Source organism: Diceros bicornis, chromosome 11 (assembly GCF_020826845.1).
Source record: "Diceros bicornis minor isolate mBicDic1 chromosome 11, mDicBic1.mat.cur, whole genome shotgun sequence".
Lineage (NCBI taxonomy): Eukaryota > Metazoa > Chordata > Mammalia > Perissodactyla > Rhinocerotidae > Diceros > Diceros bicornis.
In genome coordinates this window covers 49,033,389-49,055,444 of record NC_080750.1, presented here as the reverse complement: position 1 = coordinate 49,055,444, position 22,056 = coordinate 49,033,389, and the positions used below count along the sequence as shown (strand labels likewise).

Genomic DNA, 22,056 nt, shown 5'->3' with positions numbered 1-22,056 from the left:
TCCAACAATTAGCAGTGAAACACTTTCGGGGAGCCTGTAAAACTTTCTATACCACGAGGATTAATGTTTTATATTCAGTTTTTTTAAGTATTAAAATACCTTCAGACTATTTTTACCTCTGAGAACCTAGGGGAATTGATGTACTACACTGAATGTAACCTAATAATTCTTTAATGCTTAGGAATTACTAAAATATTTTGTCATGCCTCAGGGTCATCACAATGAAAAGAAATGCATGTAGATATGTAAGTATTTATGTTAATAAGGTATGTACAAAATACCTTATTAATATGCTTTATAGTAAATCAGTGCATGATACTTTGTATGGTAATTCCTTTTATAGATATTCTAAGACCAGTAACAAATCAGTTTTTAACAAACATCATATGAATTAGCAGAATAAATTGTTAATACACTTCCGTCTTTACACTTTTATACAAGTAATTAACCTGATGATTATTAGCTATTTAAATTATGTATATCTGACAGTCTATTTAGTAATGCTCAATCTTTTGATTGCTATACTCTATTTTACTCAATAACAAAGTTTAATTTCTTAAGGAAATTCTATTACAAACTGTATCCCTTAATTTATAATGGACCTCTATCTCTGCAGTGTTATTTGGTCAGTTATTTTTCTAGCATAATCTACCATTACTATCATCCTTAGTAAATTTAGGAATGATAATTTCCTATAATATGAAAAGGTGTGTTTATCTTAAATTTCTAATGAGTATTTGTTATATCCTTAGGTGACAATTTAAAAATAGACTGAAGTTAAATAAATGTCTTAACAAAAATGGAGAGGGCATCTACACCAAGTGCTGTTTAGCTGCCTGACTGAGGATTTTGTGAGGCGCTAAATACTATATATCACGTGCAATGTACTCACTGTAAAATGTGTTCATCCTGATGGAAATTGTTCCCATAAAAAAGAAGGAAATTGCAGTAAAATTGTTACCAATCATTCAAGTAATGTAAACAGAACCTTGCTGTTGGTGACCAGATAGAAGTAAAGAAAAGCATCTATGATGTTTAAAGCATTACAAAGTCACAGATTACAAATCCTCTCGAGAGGTAATGCGCATTTATAGTGACTGTGTGGAGGACCTTAAATGATTACTCTCTTTCTTTTAACTGTTGCTATAATTGGTCATTATTGATAATAATACTTTATTTAATGCTAGACATCTTAGTATATAGTAGATTATATTTGTCTATTTCAAAAGGATGTACATTTTCAACTAAAAATAAAAATTGGAAAGACAAGGTAGGATGGAAGGAGGAGAGAGACGGACAGATGGACAGAGAGAGAAACAGAGAGAGAGAGACAGAGAGAAGAGAGACGAGAGAGGAGAGATTGAAGAGAAAAAGAAGAAAGCCAAGAAAAGAAAAAGTGTGGTATATTTTATATAAGTATTTTGTAGTTTAAAATTTATCAGCTGTGCAATGATCCAGTGACACACTTTTACATATTTAAATTCATATTTCAAGTTACAGTTATTAACTTTATACACAACAACCAACATTTTTTATATTCTTATGTGACATTATCAAGGCCAGTCACTACAAACATAAAGATAGATGAGAAAGAAGTTTCTCTTCTCAACTCTAAGAAATTAAACAGAAAAAGGCAATGACAAAATAATATGGCATGGGATAAAAGCGACTTGTATAAAATACCATGGGGCAACAAAAAGGGGAGCACTCTCACAGGGATGGATTCTGAGCAGAGATAACTTCTCAATTAAGTATATCCGTGAGCAGGAGTTCTTGAGGACAAAGTCAAAGAGATTAGGTGCTTCTGCTAGAAAGAACATATCAGCAAATACTGAGCTGTGGAAATTTGCAAGCAGTTTGGGAGTTGAGGAATATGGAAAAGCAAAATGGAAATCAGTGAAAAAAGAGGCTTAGGAGGGAGGTAGGGGCTAGGTCTTGAAACTCCACGAATACAACATGCAATGAGAAGCTGAGATAATCTATGTAGTGATAGGCAAGACACTAGCAGCAATGTGGAATTGTGAGATCTGAATTTCGAAAGCTCATTTCTGAAGCTGCGTGCGAGATGCAGTTAAGAAACAAGATCAGAAGTAGAAAGAAAAATAAACTAGCGCAATCACTGGTGTGTTGAAGTCAGTGATTAAATTTCCAGAATTTTGCTATCAAGTGGATGTCACATTGGAAACTAGAAATTGGATTTCCCCCAACGCTACCCTGCCCCAACTCAGAGAGTTGATTTTTAAACATTTCCCGGAATGCTACTGACTACAGGGTGCAATTCTCTAGATGATGAATTTTGAGAGACTGAACAAGGATAATCGGGTAAATGACAGGGTGTGGATTTAAGGAATATTTAAGAGAAAAGACCCAAAACAATTGGTGAAGGATAAGGCTGACAATTTCTAGAAAAGACTTTTGGAATATATACATTTTGCAATCCAAAGTTAGTTAACAATCCCATCAACAAGTTTGCTGTGATTTACGAAGAAGACGTCTAAATAAATTAACTAGTGACAATCCTTTTTTTTTAATTGAGATCAAGTTGGTGTATAACATTATCAGGTGTACAACATCATAATTTGATATATGTATACACTACAAAGTGATCACCACCCAAAGTGTGGTTACCACCCACTGATGACAATTCTTGCTTTGTGAAACTTCAAATTCAAAAATATTCTCATCATCTCTAGCAATCTTAATGTAAAATTTTATTATAGTAGAAATAATTTATATATGTAATGCAATAGATTTTTGATAATGAAAAGGAGTTCTGAGAAATTTGTTGCAAAATTTTTGAGCAACTCAAGAAAATTTAAACTTTTTTTCTTACTGATGAAAAACGGAGATTGAAATGATCTAAATCAAACTAAATTAGTTGAGCAAAGTAAAGATCTGAAACAGTGATTTTGTTTAATGGTATACGTACAATTCATATTTCCATCGACGCCATTCATTTTATTAGAATCATCTTTTATAAGAACTGTCTATATTAACATTCTGTAAAGTACATAGGTGACAGCTCTACATTTTTTTAATGATTGCGTCTTTGCTAGAATATATAAAGTGGTAACATTTTCTTTTGAGATCAGGAGTTTATCTTACTGCTACATTGAGTGCAATTTTTTACTCATGGGTTGACACATTTCTTATATAAAGAATATTATTTTTGTGAAGTCTCATTAAAAGTGCAGATTATTTTCCTGCCCTTTGTAGACATTTTGACACTTAACTAAAAATGTATAATTAATGTTTTAACACATTTTAACTATGTTTAAACAATAGATGAAAGTGCTATATATACCATTACCTATAAATATTCACTTGTTTTCACCCCATATTGTAATTAAACAATTTTATTTTAATACCATGTTTGAAAAAGGTTTTATATTAGCACTACATTTCTAGTTTTTATAACTTAAAAAGGAGCACATTTTCACATATAGCTGTAGATGTACAAAAGAAACAGTGCCAGCAAAAGATTTTCATATGAGATTATACTGCCTCTTTAGTCTGTATTTTTCAATCTTCTGGGATTTATGAACATTTTCTTGTTTTGATTTCAAACTTGACTTGTCAAGTTATTACTTGCCGAAATATTAGGATTTTTGAGACGTTATGATAGTTTATGGAGATAGTAGGATTTATCAACTCTAATTGAGGTTATTCCTCAAAATCCAGGCTATATGGTCACCATTTCTTTTGCCTTTTTAGTGAAGAATTGCAGTCTTCTTTTCAAAAGTTACTCACTCTTGCTGCTGCTAGATCCAATAAAGCAAAATAAATTGCATCTGATATTTCCTATCCCTAAAACTCATTTTTTAATTTGTGTTACTGGCCTTTTATCATTTTTTTATGAATGGACAGCTATTCAAAAAATACTAATACCTGAAAGCATTAAGATTGAAAATTAGATCCTAATAGTTTGTAACTATCACCACAGAAACAGTATCAGTTCAGAGAGCATCCTTACATTTAGAAGATATAGGGCTCTAAAAGTGTTAGTGGACTTGAACTTAAGGAGTATTGTGAACAATGTATCATTTTTGCTCCTAATTTTAGCTGAGACATGATTTCAGAATGTTGAGAACTGGCCTATGCCAATTTGATCAATAAGAGGTATTAGGTTTCTTGTAGCATCTATCAGAGACCTCACATAGTTACAGATGGATGAATGCCTTATGTCACCTCCCTAACAGAAACTGCTTGCCTGGCTGCCAGGTGGTGGTATATGAATATTGGTATGTATGGTGGAATCTGGTGTGAGACTTGCTTTCATCTTTCACCACACTTTCTTAAATAGAAGGAAATGTAATTAGGGATGGAGTTATATCCTTACTGTTGCTAATTCATTATATAATGTTAAAGAATATATAACCCAACATTATAATAACTGAAGGAAGGAACAAGTCATGTCAGATGTAACTCTACCAGTTCATTGGACTCTGAAATCTATCTGTAGGAGTTGAATGCATAATTACATCATAGTCAGAAATTTGTGGTGTAAATAGATTTCTTAAATTAGTTGGACAGGATTCTCAGAGTGTTACTGTCTAAAAAGTTCTCCATAGTGACGTGCTCATTCCTTATGCCTCCCTGACCACATGCTTTTACTCGTCTTGTTTGTACTGTGAACAAATCATCTATTATTGAAAGAATAGAATGATCAAAAAACCCCTTGTATGTGATGTTCTTATAATAGTGGTAGAAATTGCACCTTGTTGAGCATAACAGATTAAATGGTTCTGAACTTGTCAGCAATCTAAGCAAGTAAATTTACATATTGGATTCTACTAGAAGGGAGAAAACAAGCATGTTTGACTCTAAAAGTCTGCTACATTTTTAAAAAATAGGTTCCAGCTAAAACACTATCTCAGATGCAACTGCGTAGCCCTTCATCTTGAAAAACATGAGAATCTTATTATACTCATCCATCAGTTTAAAAAATGATCTATGAGTTTGCAACTTTAAAAGCAAAGTATGTTTTGTTAATTTTTTATTTGTAAAAATTTCTGAGATTATGGAGAAAGAAGTTGCAAACGTGTCTGATTTAAAATATATCTGCAAAACATTCCATGTTCATGGCTTAGAAGATTTAATATAGTCATGATGTCAATACAACACAGAGTAACCTACAGATGCAATGCAATCTCTATCGACATTCCAATGGCATTTTTTGCAGAAAGAGAAAAGTCCATGCCAAAATTCGTATAGAATTTAAAGGGACTTGGAATAGGGGAAATAATCTTGATTAAGAAGGTCCAAGTTAGAGTTCTCATACTTCCTGATTTTAAAACTTACGATAAAGCCACAGTCAAAGCAGTATGATACTGGCTTAAACACAGACATATAGAATAGAATGGAGACCCCAGAAATAACCCTCACATAAATGGTCAAATGATGTTCGACAAGAATGCCAAGACCATTCAATGGGTAAAGGAGTGTCTTTTGAACAAGTGGTGCTGGGAAAACTGGATAGCCACATATAAAAAAATGAAGTTGGAGTCTTACTTCACACCATATATAAAAATTAACTCAAAATGGATCAATGACTTCAAAGTAAGAGCTAAAAGTATAAAACTATTTGAAGAAAACTTAGGGGAAAGGCTTTTGACATTGAATTTGGTGATGATTTCTTGGGTATGATGCCAAAGTATAGGTGACAAAAGAAAAACAGATAAATTGGACTTCATCAAAATGACATACTTTTGTGTGTCAAAAATCACTATCAACAGAGTGAAAAGGCAACCCAGGGAATTGTAGAAAATATTCGCAAATCATCTATCTGCTGATAGATCCAGAATATATAAAGAACTCCTAAGACTTAACAACAAAAAACCAACAATACAATTAAAACATGGGCATCTGAAATAAATATAATCAAGGAGGTGAAAGACCTGTATATTGAAAACTATAAGACATTAATGAAAGAAATTGAAGAAGACACAAATAAATGAAAAGATATTCTGTGCTCATGAATTGGAAGAATTAATATTGTTAAAATGTCCATACTACCCAAAGCAAGCTACAGATCAATGCAATCCTTATCAAAATTCCAATGGTATTTTTCACAGGAATAGAACAAACAATCCTAAAATTTGTACGGAACTACAAAAGACCCCAAATAGCCAAAGCAATCTTGAGAAAGAAGAGCAAAACTGGAGGCAATCATGCTCCCTAATTTCAAACTATATTACAAAGTTATACTATTTAAAACAGTATGGTATTGGCATTAAAACAGATACATGGATTAATGGAACAGAATAGAGAGCCCATAAATAAATCCATGCATATATGGTCAATTAATTTACCACAAAGGAGCCGAGAATATACAATGGGGAAGGGATAGTCTCTTCAATAAATAGTGTTGGGAAAATTGGACAACCACATGCAACAGAATGAAACTGGATCACTGTCTTACACATACACAAAAATTAACTTAAAATGAATTAAAGACTGACCTGAAGCCATAAAACTCCTAGAAGAAAATGTAGGTGGTAAGGACCTTGACATAGACATAGGTCTTGGTGATGATTTTTTGGATCTGACATCAAAAGCAAAGGCAACAGAAGCAAAAATAAACAAGTGGGACTTCATCTAACTAAGAAGTTTCCACACATGAAAAGGCAGCCTACCGAATGGGAGAAAAGATTTCCAAATCACATATCTAATAGTAGGCTAATATCCAAAATATAGAAAGAACTCATACAACTCAATAGGAAAAAAACAATCTGATTAAAAAACGTCAGAAGATCTGAATAGACATTCTTCCAAAGATGACATATAGGTAGCCAACAGGGTACGAAAAGATGCTCAACATCATTAATCATCAGGGAAATGCAAATCAAAATCACAATGAGATATCACCTCATACCTGTTAGAATAGCTATTATAAAAAAGGCAAGAAATAACAAGTGTTGATGAGGATGTGGAGAAAAGGGAATTCTTGTGCACTGTTGGTGGAAATGTAAATTAGTGCAAACATTGTGGAAAATATTATGGAGGTTCTTCAAAAAATTAAAAATAGAACTACCGTATGATCCAGCAATTCCACTTCTGGGTATTTATCCAAAGAAAACAAAAACACTAATTTGAAAAGATGTATGCATCCCTATGTTCATTGCAGCATTATTCACAATAGCCAAGACATTGAAACAACCTAAATGTCCATCAATGGGTGAATGGACAAGTAAGATGTGGTATTTATATACAATGGAATATTATTCATCCATAAAAAGAACAAAATTTTGCCAATTACAACAACATAGATGGACTCAACGGCGTTATGCTAAGTGAAATAAGTCTGAACAAGAAAAACAAATACCATATGATCTCTCTCACATGTAGAATCTAAAAACAAAAGTTCATAGATACAGAGAACAGATTGGTGGTTCCAAGAGACAGGGAGTAAGGGGTGGGAGAAACGTGTGAACTATTTTTTTTTTAGTTTAAATAAATCGAATGAATTTTTTTTTTAATGGGCAAGAAACTTTAGACGTTTCTCCAAAAAATATATGCCTGTGGCCAATAGACACGTGAAAAGATGCTCATAACTAATCATTAAGGAAATGCAAATTAAACCCACAATGAAATACTACTTCACATCCATTAAGATGGTTCTTATTAAAAAATCAGGAAATAATGAGTATTAACAAGTATGTGGAGAAATCAGAACCCTGTGTATTGCTGATGGGAATGTAAAAGGGTCCGCTGTTCTGGAAAACGGCAGGTGGTTCTTCAGAAAATTAAACGTAAAGTCATTATATGATCCAGCAATTGCACTTCTGGGCATACACTCAAAAGAGTTGAAAGTAGAGTTATTTGTACACCCATGTTCATAACAGCATTATTCACAATAGCAAAAAGTGAAAGCAACCCAAGTGTCCATCAACAGATGAATGGATAAACAAAATGTGGTATATATGTACAATGGGATATTATTCAATCTTAAAAGAAGAAAACTCTGACACGACCTTCAAAATGAGGGAACCTTGAAGACATTGTGCTAAATGAAATGAGCCACTCACTAAAGGACAAATATTGTATGATTCCATTTATATAAAAGACCCTGTCAAATTCGTAGAGACAGAAAGTAGAAGGGTGATTACCAGGGGCTAGGAGGAGGGGAAAATGGGTAACTAATGTTTACTGGGTACAGTTTCACTTGTGGAAAGCAAATGTGAATGTACTTAATGCCACAGAAGTGTACACTTAAAAATGGTTAAAATAGTAAACTTTGCATTATGTATATTTAATTACTATTTAGAAAGAATAAAAAGTAAATATCTGCAAATACTTTGTAAATTATATGCAAAAATCTAAGGATACATTTATTTTTATTATCAATATTTTTATTTACTGAGTAGAAGGGTGGGCTTTCTACTATTGCCCTAGGTGCCCAAGAAGCAATTAGCTATTCATTATGAGTCAACTTTGTTTGTTTTAGTTGATTGACATCAATTAGTGCACTGCTAGAACTCCTCATGGAATAAGTAGAGACAGATCAGACATTCCAGACAAATCCATCCCTTTATCTGAATCCATACTCCCCTTTTCTTCAATATTCTCTTCATAGTGATGTTTCTTGCACCTGTTCTCTGTATCCATTTTTTTCCTACATCCTCTAAGACCTGAGTCTAAAAATGATTGTTTCTCTATAGTATACCTTTGATCTCTTACATTATGATAGCTGCCATGCATTAATAATTTTAAGGACTTCAAGTCTTCCCCACTCCTTAAACAACATGCTTTCTTCCAACTGCCATCCTATTTTTATTCTCTTCTCATCCAGACTTTTATAGTTGCTTATACTCACTGTTCCTCTACTTACCTCGCCACCTGATTCACACGCTACCTCTCCAAAGAAGCTGCTCTTGCCGACGTCAACATTAACTGGCTTGTTACCAGACCCAACGAAATGTTTTTAGTCCTTATTTTACTTGATGTCTCCTCAGTATGAGAAATTGCTTACTATTCCCTCCAACTTAAATGCTTGCCTTCCTTGGTTTCTCAATCACTATGTTTCCTGGTTATCTCTCTGTTTCTGGTCATTCCTCAGTTTCCTTTATTGAGTTCCTTTAGTCATCACATTAAGGTTGAAATTCCTCATAATTCTGCCCTATGACTTCTTTCTTCTCATCTAACCTACTCTCCTTTGGCGATTATAATCTATATGCTGTAATAATGGAATAGATACCTCTAGACTAGACTTCTCACCAGAGCACAACCCATCCTTGGCCCGCTGGACACTGTTGCTTGGATTCTCTTCTGGCACTTCAATACCATTTGTTTAAACCTAAATTCATTGCTTGTGTTGTGTCAAAGTCTACTCCTATTTCTGTGTTTCTGTTTCAGAGCATGACATCACCATATACTCGTTTGCTAAAGCAATAAAAATATATTCTCCCCTTTGCCCTTGTTCCTCGAGGAATCAAAAGTCCATGCTAAATCTTTCCCCTATAAAATCTAAGATCTGGTCCCTTCTCTCTAGCCTCCCTACAAGTCTCCTGGTTCAGGCCACCATCATTTCTAAATAGACAGTGCAGTAGCTTTCCACGTGATTTTCCTGCATCCATTGTTGTCCCCTCTTAATCTATTCCCTCTATCAGAATATTCTTCCTAAAATGCAAAGCTTATCCTGAAATCATTTTAATGCCCTCTCAATCCCCTCAAGATATCAAGCGTCCCCTCCTTAACAAGTTTATCTCTCAAATAACTAGTCCTTCTTTAGCTTAATACTATTTAGTTTTTTGTTTGCTTGTTTGTTTTTGTTGTTGTGTTGTTTTCATTTCACTCACAAACTATAAACTTGCCATACTGAACTACTATCCAAAAATGTCCCATTCCTTTTTGCTTTTTGGTCTTTGTACTCACTGTTCACCCACCTCAAGTCATAACATTAACCCACACTTTTCTTAATTAAAACTCATTCTTACTGCGTGTGCCACTTCCTTCCCGGTCCTTAGGCTGTGTTTAGTGGACTTGCATGAATATTCCTATTAACTCATTTTTCTCCACCATCCCACTTACAACAGTCTGTTGTAATTGCCTGTTGATTTTACTGAATTCTCTGGATGTGTTAGCTCAGGGTTAATATCTGTATTTGCTTTCTATTGCTGCCATAACAAATTACCAAAAATTTATAGACTTAAAACAACACAAATATATTGTCTTAGAGTACTGTGGGTCAGAAATCTGACAGATATCCCTTGGCTAAAATCAAGGTGTCAGTGCCAAGGCAGCATCCCTTCTGGAGATGCTAGAGAAGAATCTGTTTCCTTGCCTTTTCAGCTTCTAGAGGCTACTACATTTCTTGGCTCATGGTTCCATTCTTCTATCTTCAAATCCAGCAACATTAGGCCAAGGCTTTCTCAAGCTGCCATCTTTCTGGTTCTCTCCATTCTGCCTCTCTCTTCCAATTATAAGGAGCTTTGTGATTACATTGGGCCTCCCTGAATATTCCAGAATAATCTCCCCATCTCAAGGTCAGTTGGTTAGTAATCCTCTTTCCATCTGTAACCTAAATTCCCGTTTGCCATGTAACCTAACATATTCACAGGTTCTGGGGATTAGGATGTGAATATCTTTTGAGGTAGGGGATACCACACTATCTAAGTAGATAATATGTATGTATTTTATGAATGAAACAATCGTCAATGAATGAATTTCAAAAGATATCAAATTCAACATGGTAATTCTGGTATAAAACTTAGTGTTCGTGTGATAGCTCTGAAGATCATTGCACAGACATAGCTCTACTGTGTGAGTCAGTACAATATGGTGTAGTATAAATAACATGGAAATCAAAAGCAAGAGACTGAAATTTTGTCTCAACTCTGCTTCTTATTACTCTTGCTTTGAAAAAAGTTAATTTGTCTTTCTAAGAATCAGGTTTTTTGGTATTGTTTTGCTTTGTTTTCTCCTTAAAACATGGAGGTTAAAATAGAGCTTAACATGCTTATCCCATAAAAATATAAAAATCAAAGTAAATAGTACATTTAAAAATTCTTCTTAAACCTTCACACACTATTAGAATATTGTCAATTGAAGCCTATGAGGGACGCCATACTATTTTAGATACCTGGATTACTCCCTGGGATTATTTGTCCTTGATTTGTCTTTTGAATTTAAAGTTGCTTTAAGTTTTAGGATAGTCTACGAAAGATACAAAACAACGATTTTCTTGCTTCCTTGAGCCCAATTATATCCAGTTTCAAAAAAGAAAAGCGTACTAGTCTGGCTGCCTATGTTTTAAATATGTATTTAAATTTTAAATGAAGGACAGAGATATCATTCACTTGTTTCGAACTACTCCTATTCCTATCCTCCCTTCATTTTATGTTGAACATTTTACTTTTGCCCAGATCTAGGATGTTGTTCCCTGACTCTGGGGCCTTGTCCCGGTGTGTGACATCAGTTGCACTGATCCCTGAGGAGACTCCTCTTCTTGTCCTTCTCTCTATATATAAATGTTCACCAGTTAAGTTAGCTTTGTAAAAATGTTTGATGCACTGTGTAGAAAATTTAGTAGTTAAATCAGTAGTGCAATTTTAGGGATAAATAGATATAAACAAGTTGTACAACCTTGCTAGGGTTATCATAACAAGATATCACAAACTTGGTGGCTTAAACAGCAGAAATTTAATGTCTCACAGTTCTGGAGGCTAGAAGTCCAAAATACAATTTCCTTCTGAGGGCTGAATGAAGGATCTGTTACAGGCCTCACTCCTTGGCCTGTAAGTGGCCATCTTCATGTTCACACATGTTCTCCTTATATGTATGTCTCTGTGTCCAATTTCCCCCATTTTATAAGGACATCAGTCATAATAGATTAGGACTCACTCTAATGACCTCATCTTAACAACTAGTTGTATCTGCGATAACCTTATTTTCAAATTAGATAACATTCTCAGGCACTGGGGGTTAGACTTTCAACATACGAATTTTGGGGGTACACAACTCAACCCATAACACAAGTGGTCACATCAAACATATTTTTAATAACTGAAGCATATAAATTATGCATACATAAATAAGATGAAACATAGAATTTTCCTATACAAATACTGCCTTAAATGCAGTTTGGACAAGAGTGTTTTTCTCTGTAAATCTTTGAAATAATAGCACATAAAAGAGCTTGATTGCAGCTTGTATCATTAAGGAAACTGTGCAAGGGATTTAACCAAAACATGGAAATAAATGAGAATAGTCAGAAACAACAAGTGAAGTGTTTTAAGTATTATCAAAAAATATGCATATAATCAAAGGCTTGTTTTGCAGTTTAATATTTTGTTAAGCCCAACAGTTTTGATTTAGCATATAATTTCCCAAGTAGGTAAAGTGTTATTATTTGAGTTTGATCAACACCAGTTAATTTGTTACCTTTCAGCTAGGTGTTCCCATTATATTTTTATTCGTTTTGATAAGCTTTGGCATAATACAAGCTACACTTTGATCACAGTTTATTATATTAATTATCTTTGTCTTTGTATCAGTTTCAATCCTGGCTTTCCTGATTTTTATTTATTCTTATTCATAGACTACTTTTCTCAGTGGTTTTTTTTCATGAGATATCTGGGAAAGTGAATGAGCATTCTCTCCCCTTGTTCATTTTTGACCCTTTTTATTTTGTCACTGAGAAAAATCATTACTAAGTCTATTATGAGCTATTACTTCACAATTATGGAGTCAAATCACATATATTATAAAGGCTTTTTGGTTTCCAAAAGCCAGCAACATAAATTGATACATTGTTACGATTATTTAGAGGTTATGGCCATCTCTGAAAACAAGAACTTTGTTTCATAGACCATCTGCCAGATAAAATTGACATTCAGAAGAGAGTTAAGTGTTGTCTAGAAAATATAGTTTGTAAATCACAAAAGAATATGCATTTCTATTTAGTGTAACAAGAGAATATATGTAACAAAATTATTATCAGATAAATAATGGCCTTCCTCTTTAAAATATAATATCCACAATGATTTAGAAAACCAATAAAAATTAGTTTTCATCTTTTTTACTCACAGTCTTAATCTATATACTCTATATGATCTGCTCATCATATGCTCAAAAGAAGAATAGCACTGTAATCCAAAAAAATGTTGGGCCCAAATTTTTGATCCTTAAAGTTAGTCATAATGGTTATATTTAAATGAATCATATTTAGCCATTTTTTAATTTAAAGTTCTGAAGCATATTATAAAGTAGTTGATTCAGAAAAAGCTAAAAATTGCCCCCCTTTTTTTCTTTTTCCTTAAAAACTAGTCAATGAACAGAGGTCAACAGTAGATGTTTTCAAAAATATAAAATTAAGAGTTAACGGTGTTTCTCAGTTTGGAAATAAATATATAGACTTTGCCTAGTTGGTAGTTTGACTGTCTTTGACTCTTGTTGAAATATGACAAAAATAATGTTTGAGAGCTACTTCACTCTTATGCCCTACTGGTGATAAAAAGGCCCTGAGAGGTAGTTAGAATATTAATGTTTCATATCATTGTTGCAGAATGAATTTATAACCGAGAACAGTTGTCCCACATGCAGTGGTCCTTCCTGCTATTCCTGCTCCATTGTAGGATCAAATTCCCTGTCATCTCATCATTATTATTGCATGTATCTCCTTCAGTATGAAACCACAAAGGTTGATTGATGGCCATGCTTTATTTCTTTTTCCTGTTCCTTTCTTTTATTTTCCATAAAGTTAACACACAGTGCTTTATGAGCAGGCCAGGCATCAATAATGTATTAGGTTTACTAAAGAGAATTACAAATTGAAATAGAAAAAGCAAAAACCTGAACTTTAAATCTGACATTTCCCATAAACCAAAGCTGAAGCTCGCCCAGAGTTAACAGTGATTCCTTTGTGGAATTCCCTGGTCACGGACCTTCCTTGCTCTTTCTCTTTTCTAATCAGTGTTTCTCTAGGAAATTTCCTCCTTCTTCTAAGGTCCGTTTTGTTAATCTTCATTCAACTTTTGGCAATCTAAATTTCGTAGGATCGTCCGGGGCAGATACTGGACACTGCAAGTCCAGGCTCCTTACGGTACTGTTCATTAACTTGAGGTGCAGATATGACTTTTTATTCTTTAGATTTTCCAGGACTGGCAGTTTAATCCAACACACACACACACACACACACACACACACACACACACACCAGACACGAGTAGGATCCTGTAATTACAGACATTCCTGCCAAGCCCAATAAAACCCCACATAAAGGGATATATTCCTAACTGCCCCTAAATTGCGGGGCAAAGTCTCTCATACTCCCCCTTCAGATCATGCACCTACCCCCCGGCTCTGTAGAAATATGAAAAGAACTCTCATAATGACTGTTCCTTGGCTACACACTAGGGAAAAATTGAAAATTACTTTGCATGATCATTATTATTTCCTTTACTTGGCTTCTAGGAGGGCTATATGGGGTCACTTTTTCAGTTACATTTGATTATCCAATACTAAATTATCATCCATAAGGTCTAGAAAGAGAATAAAACAGATGTTTTTTTATGTACTACAAAATATATTACATAGTATTAATTAAGCCAAAACTGCTTAAGTGGTGGATTCACTTGATTAAATAGATAACTATTTGGAGAGATTCATTTTATCTACATAGTAAATTTATGTAATAATATTGCTTTTTCTTAAAACTTTTAATAATGTGTTTTTACTAATGCAAAATGGTAGTAAAATAATGAGCTAGATGACGCGAGTAAACTATTTTCTGGAGATTCTTATAGCATTAAACATGTTTATTTTGGTAATTGTAAGCAAATAACATGCTGTAATCAAATGTACTATGACAAAAATTTTGATATAATTGAGAGTTCAAACATGTTAAATTTGATTTAAAAAAAAAAATCACATACACTAAAATACTAATCTTACTGAGAGAACCCTACTCTCATAATTGTGAAAATTTATCCTTTATGTTTCCTGAATATGTAAGTAAAAAGACCAAAACAACCTCTTCTCTCAGGTTATGCTGTTTTTCTTTTTTCCTTACTTTTCTTTTCTGTTTTATGTTAAAGTTAAGCCTAGATTAAGCTTTTCTATTAGAAAATAAAAAATTTTTAAGAAATGAAACAACTAAGATGTCTGACCTACACTCTTTATGAGAATGAGTATACAATATAAATTCTTAGTTTGTTACATATTATACTGGGGAGTCTGTACATTTAGTTAAATGCAAACACAAACTACAGTCTCATATTAAGTGCTCAGGGACCAGGAATATAAAAATATTCTCCTTATCATTATTGCTGAAATTATCCATACATTAACAACAATTAAAACTATTATTTATACTATATAAATTGTAAATTCTGAATAAAATAGAAAATTTTCTTAACTAAAAATTGCATGGCGTTAACTAATTCAATTAGACTTCAGCTAACTAATCTTCTTAATAGAAGTACATGATAATAAACGGCAAGAAAACCACCTATTTTTAAAAATTATATATTTAACTTAATTCCTTTAGATTTAATCTGAAAGACTGAGTGCTTGTTTAGCAAAAATATTTTGTTTTATTGTGGAATCAAAGGAAATTTAGCTAATGGAGCTTGACACAACCACATTGATTTGAGATACTTATGGTTAACCTATTTTATTTTTCATAAACCACATTTCAAAAATTTCATTAATTTATATGCTTAACCTGTCAGACTAATCAGAAATCACAAAAAATTTGAACCAAAAAATCATTTACTTTAATAGCTTTTCTTAAACAAGAAGTAAAATAAGGCCCAGAGATGAGAGATAAGTTGTCCAAGGCTTCAGAGGTCATTAGTATCATCCACTGAAACTTGGCTATAGCTGTTTGGATGCTAATTTTACACCTTACTTGGATGCTAAAAAGTTGTTTCAAGATGACATATATTTTACCTATATCAATTATAAATAATAGAAAAATGGAACTGCTTAGAAATGTTTTATTGTCATTGTTAAATGACTTTTAAATAATTTTGTTTATGTTATTGACTCCTAAATTTTACCTCTTTTGTTGAATGAGAACCTCATGAATACTCATATAAAGTGGAGGAAGATGGGCACAGATGTCAGCCCAGGGCAAGTCTTCCTCAGCAAAAAGAGGAGGACTGGCATGGATGTTAGCTCAGCGCTGATCTTCCTAACCAGAAAAATAAAAAATAGATGATCTTAAAAATTAATATGTATATTTATATTTTTCTCCTTTGCATGGCACTAGCAATATGATTTTTGTTTGTTTGGAGATAGATACTTATATCCCCCAAATTCTCAGTTTCTTCTATTTTGATACGAGAATATTAGTGTTTTCATTGACAATTTTTGTTTATCTAGCATAAGATTTCTAGTAATTCAATGTTCAGCTGCAAATCTGAAATCTTTCCAAATCTCTGTGGCTTCTACATTCAAGAGCAAGCAAGAAAATATAAATTAGTGTGGAATCAAAATTTATGGACAGTAGACCCAGTTTTCTGGCTAATGAGGCAAAGCATTATTTGAGAGAAAGGGTTAGATTTGCGAGAATCTGGCTGAAAGGGGAAGTGAAAGGTCAACAACTGAAGATAAATTCTGACAGCGGCAAACTTTCTGTACTAGCTTTTCATGTGAAGAGTAGAGGTCATTTAGTAAGGATGCCATTGCAGGAAAAACTTGATTTGTTCAATACATGCTTTATGAAGGTTATTTTAAATACATTTAAATAGATAAAATTAAAATTAATTTTAAATAATTTTATATTAAATAAATAAAATAAAATTTCTTCTATAAGGAATTGTTTTAGATTTAAATCCTTAATTCTCCCTACCTCACATTTGTTGTAAATGCGTTCAGAAAGTACTATATACCTAAAAAATATCTCAAAACAACTCATTTATATTTCCTTTGGCACTGTATTCTAGAGCTAAAGTTTCTAATATAATATGAATCCTGTATAATTCTCAAAGGAATATTAGTTTCATACAACGCTCTTCTGTCATATAATTCAATATGTGCAAACACAAAAAAAGAGGAAAAAGAATTAAAGCCACAAAACACAGAAACTGAATAAGATTCATATGAATCTTAGATATGAATCAGATTGATATAAAATAACAAAAGCACTCATTTTGAAAAAGCTGAATAGAACATGCAAACATACACACACACATGCACACACATACACACTTCCAACAAATGCTGATTTAGAACATTCTAGGCCAAAATTACTCCTAATTTCTCATGCAAAATAAACATATACAGAAAAAAAATACTACAGCTTTACTACATATAGGTAGAAGTAATGATGAGTGTTGCCTGGCATGTCATCCACTCTAGGAGTCCATCACCAGTCTATCTCTCTGTGTCCTCTGTGTAGTTCAGAAGAACATATGATGCGTCTCCGTCTTCCTGTACCCTGAATTACTTGGAATTCAGTTTTAATTTTTTTTTTTTTTTGTGAGGAAGATCAGCCCTGAGCTAACATCCATGCTAATCCTCCTCTTTTTGCTGAGGCAGACTGGCTCTGAGCTAACATCTATTGCCAATCCTCCTCCTTTTTTTTCCCCAAAGCCCCAGTAGATAGTTGTATGTCATAGTTGCACATCCTTCTAGCTGCTGCATGTGGGACTCCGCCTCAGCATGGCCGGAAAAGCAGTGCGTCGGTGCGCTCCCAGGATCCGAACCCTGGCCTCCAGTAGTGGAGTGCATGCACTTAACTGCTAAGTCACGGGGCCGGCCCCCAGTTTTAATTATTGACCAACTGCTACTGCCCAACTTCAACATAAATGCCTGTGAAAATAAATGAATAGCTGTACACAGAAGAGTAAGATTTTGTTTGCTTTTATTTCAAATCTGAAAGAAATGATTTCTTCCATATTTTTCAATAGATTTTCATAATTCAGAATTGCCTTTGCTTAAAATATCTATTTTTGTTCTTCCTTCCAAATCTTTAAATCACTGAAAAGAATAAAAAGGAGACAAATCATATATCACTGAACATGATGAAGTGGTAATTGCCATCTTTTCGGAGACTGCTGGGCTAGAAAGATCAGGTATGAGGGCAAAGTTATTCAGAAGTGTGTGTTTAAAACCCGTGAAGCTTAAAATCTGACATGCTTGGCATCATAAAATATTCTCAACTGCCTATACCTCTTGGCCCCTCACGCCTTTAAACTTTCACTTACAGGAAACTTATGGGTATAGGACAGTAAAACATTCATTTTATCAGATTTATTTGGGGGTTATAAAAATGGAGGGGGTGGCCTAGAGCAGACACTAAAATTTTCTTAAACCTAAATTTTATAAATACATTTTGGTATTCTGGCCACACTCCCCAACAGGATATCTCGACTTGGAAGGAGGCAGCAGGGGTTCAGTCTTATTTAAAGTAAACAACGAAAAGCACGGTGGAATATGTATGCTACTCTCTGAATTGAGAACTGAGATGTAGAGGCAGGCTCTGCTGGCCTCCTAACATGTTGGCTTCCGTGGTGATGTTTCCAAAAAGCGATGGTAGGTTCACCATGCTTTTGTGGCAGGTTTCTGGAACTTTTGAAGCCATTCTTAGATTGATGATTGGGTAGCTGCATAGGGCAGCTATGAATGAATTGAAGCAGCAGCAATGTTAACTGAAAGTAGCAGCATATTTAATCTCATAATTTTAGGGAAGACTTCTAAAGTGATGTCTATTAGTTTAAAGTGTTTTTGGGAGATCTGACAGGACATCACCTACTGTCACATACTTACCCTATTCTACCCACTTACAGAGAAGTTCTCCAAGTCTATATCATATTTTACATTTTAATTACACCCAAAATTTTTATTTCATTATATAGTTTTTGTAGGAAATGGCTTACCTGGTATATACTACTGAATCACGTGTATAAGGTGGTTTAAAGTTGGTTGACTTCTCTGTCATCTGAAATTGTATTCCTCATGTTCAATGTCTTTTGTAGAGCAAGATACTCAAGATGAAATAAAATGTATCTCATACTATTTGTCTTCTGTGAATGCTTAAGAATTTTCTGTTGTGGTTTCTTGACATCATAATTTTATTAATACAATCTAAGTTCTTAGCAATATCACTTTAATACATATATAATTCGTTTTTTCTTGCTGCCATAACAAATTACTGTAAATTTAACAGCTTAAAAGAACCCATTTATTATCTCACAGTTCTGTAGATCAGAAGCCTTGGTACAGTGCTGCTCAGTTGAGTCCTCTGTTTAGAGTCTCACAAGGCTGAAATCAAGGTGTAGGGAAGGCTGTGGTCCTTTCTGGAAGCTCTGTGGATGAATCCGCTTCCAAGCTCATTCAGATTATTGGCTGAATTCAGTTTCCTGCAGTTGTAGGACTGAGGTTTCCATTTACCTCCTGGCTGTCACTCATGGGTCAATCTTTCCTCAGAGAGCTGCCCACATTCATTTTCATGTTTTCCATGTAGTCTCAATTCCAGCAATGGCTGGTTGAGTCCCTCTCATATTTCAAATCTCCCTAACTTCCCTTTCTGCTGCATCTCTCTGACTCTATCTGAAGAAAATTCACTGCTTTTAAGGAATTAGGTGAATAAATTGGGCCCAATTGGATCCAGGATAATCTACTTGTTTTAAGGACAGCATCTTAATTACATCTGCAAAGTCCCCTTTGCCACATGACATATTTGCAGGTTCTGGGGATTATGGCATAAGCATCTCTGAAGGACCATTACTGTGCCTACTATAGTATTGGATAACATTCTAATCCGAATCCTGAGATGTATTTTGTGCATTTCCTGTGTTAGCAGTAGGTCCCACTTCACCAGCCTGGGCTATGCATGCAGATAGGTAACTCCTTTATAGCTAATCATGCATGTCCCAATCTGCTGCAGTGATATTTTTGTGCTTAAGGTTTCAAAGTTAGGGCATGATAATGCTTGTTAGTTCATCTATTGATTTCTCTTCTGTAGCTAGTGTGCCTATATCCAGAGGATCTTCCAGATTTAGACAATCATGGTAATAGAAGCAGATTTTTTCCTAAAACCCCAGGCTTTTTTAAGTGTATGTCATCAGCACAGAATACCCATCGTCTCGTGGGTATGGGTACTCATGCACCCTTTTGTGACAGCATATTGTAGTTAGTGGCATTCAAATCCTTCAGAGGTTGTAATAACTTGGACTTTCAAATAGGAAGTATCTAACATGCTGATTGCTTTCTTCTCAATTCCCTTCTTACTTCCTGTGCCAATTTACCTGTTCTGCTTAGCAACCAACAGTCTACGTGTTCATCTAGGCAGAACAGTGTCTGCTAACTTTAACTACTAGGCTACTGGTTTTCACTGTTTGTATTTTTAATACCTCTTATATAGGCATTATTACAACTATGTGCCATTTCTCATTCCTGTGTGACACACTATAGAGACTATAATCATGGGCTATGTGAAGGTGGAAATCTAAGCACTAACGCAGCCAAATCATAGAATGTCGGGAAAGATATCTACAACTAGAGAGCAAATGAAAAGCTTTCTTTTCTCGTGATGGAAAGAAAGGTTCAGTACCAGGAAGCTCTCTTCTTTCCAAATCTTTTCTCTCCACAATTATTAACTGGGGAGGGGAGAAAGAGAGAAAGACAGAGACAGAGAGACTATCAAATGTATAGACATGTATGTTTTAGTAATGGACAGTTACAAGTACCATTTCTATTAAATTTTTTGAAACAGAAGAGAATAAAGAATATAGATGGAATTATGTGAGTTCTTCCCTGGCTATATCAAGTAATTTCCTTGTTGTACCATGTACCTTCCTTTCTTTTAAATTCAAAATAAACCAACTTTATCATCATCCTCCTAAGCTATTATTACTCCCTTATTTCCTTTCTGAGGTAAGCACCAATTTTCCATGCCCAAATCTTTGTACTGCCCTTAGTGTATTCTTTCCCCTGCCCTAGATAGACAATAGGTTACCAACAGTAAAATTCTATTTAACTAAATATCTCTCAAAAATGCTCCCTTTCCATCCACATTTTTACTGACTGGCTAGTCCTTCAGCATTTATTGCCTAAATTATTGCAAAGTGTCCTAATTAATATTTCTGTTTCAAGAATTCTTGACTTAATTTCTGATCCCTAAACTGCCAAGAAGGTGATATTTCTAAATTTCAAAACTGTTACTATCCTGCTATAAATCTATACTGGCTCTCTATGACTCTGAGAATCAAGCAGAGACTTCTTATGATCTGTTCGCTGCTTACTTTTTGAGCATCATTTTATTCATTTCCCTCTTTTTCCTATTTGTAGCACTTTCCATCCTCACAGATTTCAACTAAACAAATTTGGAACTTGCCATGCTTTGTTTTAAACCATGGTTTTAAAAAAACTACTCTCTTTTCCTTGAACACGTTTTCCTCTCTCTCTAGTTCAAGTTTTGCAAAACTAGATGTCACCTTTTTCAGAAAGCCTTCTCTTACATTTACAATTTTTATTTGTTGCTACTTTCCTGCTGCTACTTTAATGACAAATAGAGGATAATGCTGAGGTGGACAATGGAATGGGCGTAAGTGGGTAAAGGCATATGTTTTCAATACACAGTAGACAATGTATTAGATTAGAAAGAAATTCCACCCAATTCCACGTAAAGATGCAGGGCCAGGGTCAGAGACAAAAGCAGTCAGGGAACAAATAAAAACTTTGAGAAAACTTGCCACTATTTGGCAAGTCAATAGTTCAGTAAAATGACTGAAGGGAATTGGTATTAGGCTAATTGGCCAGCCTCGCTTTTTTCAATAATCTACCTCCCTTCTGAAACTCCTGGAGCAGAACCACGTGTGTCTACCGGGGACTAGAACTATTCTGCTCATGGTTGAATCTAAATTAGGAGTAAATATGTGAACACATAATCTCTCTCTCTCTAATTTTGGCTCCCCGCTTGTGAAGGGCTAACAAAAATTCAAATAGTTTTAAAATATACTGAGACAAAGATACCTAAAGGCAACTATAATGTCGAAATATAGAGGTCTTACAACGTAAATAAAGAAGTCAGCTGTCAAAAAGTGTTTATAAGGTCAGGCAGCAGCAGGATCCCTCACCTGGGTAAATCCTCAGTCACTGCAATTTTCA

At 34.2% G+C, this 22,056-nt stretch overlaps 1 protein-coding gene and 1 long non-coding RNA gene across 8 annotated transcripts in view; one reads left to right on the top strand and one right to left on the bottom strand.

The window, feature by feature from the left end:
- FSTL5 (follistatin like 5) overlaps positions 1–22,056 on the top strand; it is a 688,045-nt gene that overhangs the window by 375,502 nt on the left and 290,487 nt on the right. The gene's annotated exons all lie outside the window — the stretch shown is intronic.
- The window catches only part of LOC131411436 (uncharacterized), a 120,557-nt gene that overhangs the window by 54,320 nt on the left and 44,181 nt on the right, over positions 1–22,056 (bottom strand). Inside the window, exon 3 of one of the 4 annotated variants that reach the window (XR_009221565.1) lies at positions 1,569–1,807. The exons of the other annotated variants lie outside the window; for them this stretch is intronic. This is a non-coding gene — a long non-coding RNA (uncharacterized LOC131411436). Of the gene's footprint in view, positions 1–1,568; positions 1,808–22,056 lie in introns of those variants that run through there. 4 annotated transcript variants of the gene reach the window in all.